At 38.0% G+C, this 5,274-nt stretch overlaps 1 pseudogene; it reads right to left on the reverse strand.

Moving 5' to 3' along the window:
- Positions 1 to 3,603: 3,603 nt before the first annotated feature.
- Positions 3,604 to 4,456, reverse strand: LOC100480532 (annotated as a pseudogene).
- Positions 4,457 to 5,274: the final 818 nt, after the last annotated feature.

The following is a 5,274-nucleotide window of genomic DNA, read 5'->3' on the forward strand; positions in this document are numbered from 1 at the left end:
GACTTCAGAGGGGAGGGGGTGGGGGAAGGGGATAGACTGGTGATGGGTAGTAAGGAGGGCACGTATTGCATGGTGCACTGGGTGGTTATACGCAACTAATGAAGCATCAAACTTTACATCAGAATCAGGGGATGTACTGTATGGTGATTAACCTAATATAATAAAATAAAATTAATAAAAAAAAATTGAAGGATTAAAATACACAGTATTGGTAAGAGTTCTAGGAAACAGACCCTCTTACACATTGGTAGTGAGAGTTTCAATTGAAGAAGCCTTTTTAGAAGGAAATTTGACAAAATCTATCAATATTTAAATATGTAGACATTTCAACCCAGATTTTCCATTTCTAATAATTTATGTTACAAAAAAAGCCTTGTGTTGTACAAGTATATTTGTTGCAGCATAAATTCATATAGAAAAAACTGGAATAAATGAAATTTCTGTTAATGGGGGAATGGTTAAATAGATTGACAATGGGATCCTATGGAATCATGCAATGAGGGAAATCTATATGTATTTATGTGGGAAAGTATTCATGATATATTGATAAATGAGAAAACACAGAAAAATATACAAAGTATCATCCAATTTTTATAAACCAAAATAATTTATATATCTGATTGTGTATGTTTATACATGCATATTAAAATTCTGAATTTATACCAATCTGTGAACAATTATTACCTCTGAAGAGTGGGATTGAACAGAGAACAGACTGGTGGTTGCCAGAGGTGGGGGCTAAGGGTGGGGGAAATGGGTGAAGGGAGTTAAAGGGTACAAACTTCCAGTTATAAGATAAATAAGTTTTGGGAATATCATGTATGGCATGGTAACTATAGTTAGCACTGTATTGTATATTTGAAAGTTGCTAAGAGAGTACATCTTAAAAGTTCTCATCACAAGAAAAAAAATGTAACTATGTGAGGTGATGGATATTAACCAAACTTATTGTGGTAATCAAGAACGGGGGGGGTGAACATCCACTTCTGTAATATTTGATTTTTTTTCAACATAGAAGCTCTTTTGTAATTTTAAAACATGTGTATGTGGAATCAAAAAAAAAAAAAGAAAAAAGGAAGGCAGAAAGAGAGGAAAGAAGGAGGGTTAACATTAACTTGGAATCCACTCAAATGAAAATAGTATTGTGTTTGAAAAATAGTCCGGAATCAGAAGGTTGTATTTTTATTTGACTTCCTGTAGACTTGAGCTTATAGGGAAAGCACACTAGGACACTCTGGGAAGCTTCTTGTGAAGAGATCAGTCAGTCCCTCCTCACAGAGAACTGGTATGTTTTTAGGTTGTGGTGCTAGTGATTAGGGCGGTCTACACCATTTAGGTAGAGAAGAAAGTGTCACAATTGCTCTAGCTCTTGAAAGAAAAATTGATTCAAATGCAAAAGCAAAATTCCCTTATTTCCTCCTATGCTTTTTATTTTAATATATACATCTACATACATGTATATATCAACAGAAAATCTCTTCCCTTAGCTACACATGAAAGTGGACCCCCAGGTGGTTAAAGGATGCTGAACAGATCTTTCTATACTCACAGATTAAATTTAGGTGGATGAAGAGCTTATAAAGTCATTCTGAATACCTCAGCAGATGGGTGTCCCAAACACTGAGAGAAGAGAAAAGTCAAGGGTTCAGGTAGAGGGTCAAATTGATAGCCTCTCTTTGCTTCCAGATTCCAGACTATGTGAATAGCTCACCGTTAGGCCTAAGCTTCCCATAAATATATTTTTTGGGGAAAAAATTCTGATCTTACCCTTAAGACTGGCATCTTTCTCAATAATACTATAATCATGTACTCAGGTCTTTATCCCTGCAGCATAGCTGAAATGTGGCTATGTGGCATTATGTAATTAACTGGAAGTCAATAAATATGTGCAACAATTTACCATCACTTTCATTTTCCTCATGGAGACCACTCCTACCAATCCTGACATTTGCAATGATAAGAATCAATATTTTAAAATATTTTTTTTAGGAATCAATATTTTTAATGGGTCAGTTATTTAATTAGGTTCTTTGAAAAAAATTAATTTATTTATTTTAAATTTTAGTTAACATACAGTGCAATATTGGTTTCTGGAGTAGAATTCAGTGATTCATCTTTAATATCCATAACCCATCTAGCCCATCTCCCACCCACCTCCCTCCAACAACCCTCAGTTTGTTCTCTATTGTTTAGAGTCTCTTATGGTTTGTTTCCCTCTCTCTTTTTTCTTTCTCCCCGTCCCCCATGTTTATCTGTTTCTTTCTTAAATTCCACATATGAATGAGATCATATGGTGTTTGTCTTTCTCCAACTACTTCACTTAGCATAATACACTTTAGCTCCATCCATGTCATTGCAAATGGCAAGATTTCATTTTTGTTGGCTGAGTAATATTCCATTGTGCGTGTGTGTGTGTGTGTGTGTGTGTGTGTGTGTGTGCATGTGTGTGTGTGTATCACATCTTCGTTATCCATATATCAGTTGATAGACATTTGGAGTCTCTCTAGTTTGACTATTGTTGATAATGGTGCTATAAACATCAAGATGCATGTACTCCTTTGAATCTGTATTTTTGTATCCTTTCGGTAAATACCTAGTAGTACAATTGTTAGATTGTACAGTAGTTCTATTTTGAACATTTTGAGGAACCTCCATACTGTTCTCCAGAGTGGCTGCACCATTTTGCTTTCCCTAACACTTCACAAGTGTTCCCCTTTCTCCACATCCTCACCAACACCTGCTGTTTCTTGTGTTGTTATTTTTAGCCATTCTGACAGTGTGGGGTGGTATCTCATCGTGGTTTTAATTTGTATTTCTCTGATGACGAGTGATGTTGAGCATCTTTTCATGTGTCTGTTAATCATCTAGATGTCTTATTTGGAAAAGTGTCTATTCGTGTCTTCTGCCCATTTCTTAGCTGGATTATTTGTTTTTTGGGTGTTGAGTTTGATAAGTTCTTTATAGATTTTGGATACAAACCCTTTATCAGATATGCCATTTGTAACTATCTTCTCCTATTCCATAGGCTGCCTTTTAGTTTTGTTGATTGTTTCTTCACTGTGCAGAAGCTTTTTATCTTGATGAAGTCCCAATAGCTCATTTTTGCTTTTGTTTCCCTTGCCTCTGGAGACGTGTCTAGTAAGAAGTTGCTACAGTTGAGGTCAAAGAGGTTTGTGCCTCTGTTCTCCTCTAGGATTTTGATGGTTTCTTGTCTCACATTTAGGTCTGTCATCCATTTTGAATTTCTTTCTGTGTATGGTGTAATAAAGTGGTTCAGTTTCAGTCTTCTGCATGTTGCTCTCAAGTTTTCCCAACACCATTTGTTGAAGTGACTGTTTCCCATTGGATATTCTTTTATACTTTGTTGAAGATTAGTTGGTCATATAGTTGTGGGTCCATTTCTGGGTTTTTTATTCTGTTCCATTGATCTATGTGTTTTTTGCCAGTACCATACTGTATTAATGAATTAATGATTACAGCTTTGTAGTACAACTTGTAGTCTGGAATTGTGATGCCTCCAGTTTTGTTTTCCTTTTTCAGAATTGCTTTGGCTATTTGGGGCCTTTTGTGGCTCTATACATATTTTGGTTCCCTGTAAGACATTTAGAACACCAATTTGTGAAGATAAATTCCATTTGTGGGAGAAAACACAGAGCAGAGGTAGCCCTGAAGCTGAGGAACAGCTTTGATTATAGGCAGAATTTGTGAATCCACAGCTTTCTGATCAACCTTATGCTGCTCTGTAATCTCATATTTCTCCTCAGTGTTGAAGATCTCACCTTCCTGGTGTCTGAGTTTACAAAGCCCCTTCTTCTTGAAATAAGCATCAGTGAGATATTTTGGGATTTTCACATTGCTGGTATCAATTGTGATGGAGGTGGCAATGACAAAATTTGGGGGTGTTCTACGTAGAGGAACTCAACTGAGGGCCAACGTCTAGTCACAAGTAGTAAGCCACTGCTCAGCTGCTTCAGGAAAACCACCATCTTGCCTTTGTGACACCCAGTGAGGATGATCAAAATGGCCAGGAGTGAGGCTAGTTGGAAGTTTTCTCACATGCTGACTGAAAAGTTTTTCACCATGGCTCAACAGTTTTCACAGCACATCTTCAGTAGGATAATACATAGGTATTTTGTGAAGTTTAGCTACTCTGATGCCATTCTTGTCACAACCAACTGGTTTTGTGACAGTAGCAAGAACCTTCTCTTTCTTCTTTTCAACCCTGGATTTATCTGTTGAATACTTCCTCTTGTACATGGCCTTTCTGGAATACATAGCTGATGGGGATTATTTGCCAATTACCCTGACTACACAGGGTTTCTGCTGCAGTGGGGAGTCCCCTTCATTGGCACTTTAGCCTTGAGGTTACTCTCCTTAACCTTGCCACCAGCATAGCCTTCTTGGCTTCAGGTTTCTTCTTCTTAGTATCTGGCTTCTCAGCTTTTTCACCTGCCATCTTGCAAGATGGGAAAGAAGACTCAATAGGAATCAATAACAAGCTTGTACACATTAGCCTGCTCAAAGGATGAGGAAAATAAAACAAAAATAATAAGCACCCAGAAAAAGCACAACTTATGTTATTGCAGCCATTTTTATTTATATAACAATAATCATTTTCAAAGTAGCAGTGACTAGAGTTTGACTGTCCCTGTGTGAGCTATTAGCCTGAGAAACATAGGCTTGTAATTATTAAGGAGGAAACAGATATGGAATATAGACAGAAGGGATGTTCAATCAATAGGTAAACCTGTATTTGGAGAATGAAGGCTTACCCTTTTCAAAAATAGACTTGGGGGCGCCTGGGTGGCATAGTGGTTAAGCGTCTGCCTTCGGCTCAGGGCGTGATCCCGGTGTTATGGGATCGAGCCCCACATCAGGCTCCTCTGCTATGAGCCTGCTTCTTCCTCTCCCACTCCCCCTGCTTGTGTTCCCTCTCTCGCTGGCTGTCTCTATCTCTGTCGAATAAAGAAATAAAATCTTTAAAAAAAAACAAAAATAGACTTGATTACACTCTGAGTCCAACCAAGTAGAACCATACTCATCTATTTTTTAAAAAGATTTATTCATTTGAGAGAGAGAGAAAGAGCACCCACACATGGAAGCAGGGGGGAGGGGCAGAGGGAGAGAGAGAATCTCTAGCAGACTCCCCACTGAGCATGGAGCCCAACGCAGGACTCAATCTCACGACCCTGAGATCATGAACTGAGTGGAAACTAAGAGTCAAACGCTTAACTGAGTGAGCCACCCAGGTGCCCCAGAACCTTACTTATCTAG

This window comes from Ailuropoda melanoleuca, unplaced genomic scaffold (assembly GCF_002007445.2).
Source record: "Ailuropoda melanoleuca isolate Jingjing unplaced genomic scaffold, ASM200744v2 unplaced-scaffold9814, whole genome shotgun sequence".
NCBI classification, from domain to species: Eukaryota; Metazoa; Chordata; class Mammalia; order Carnivora; family Ursidae; genus Ailuropoda; species Ailuropoda melanoleuca.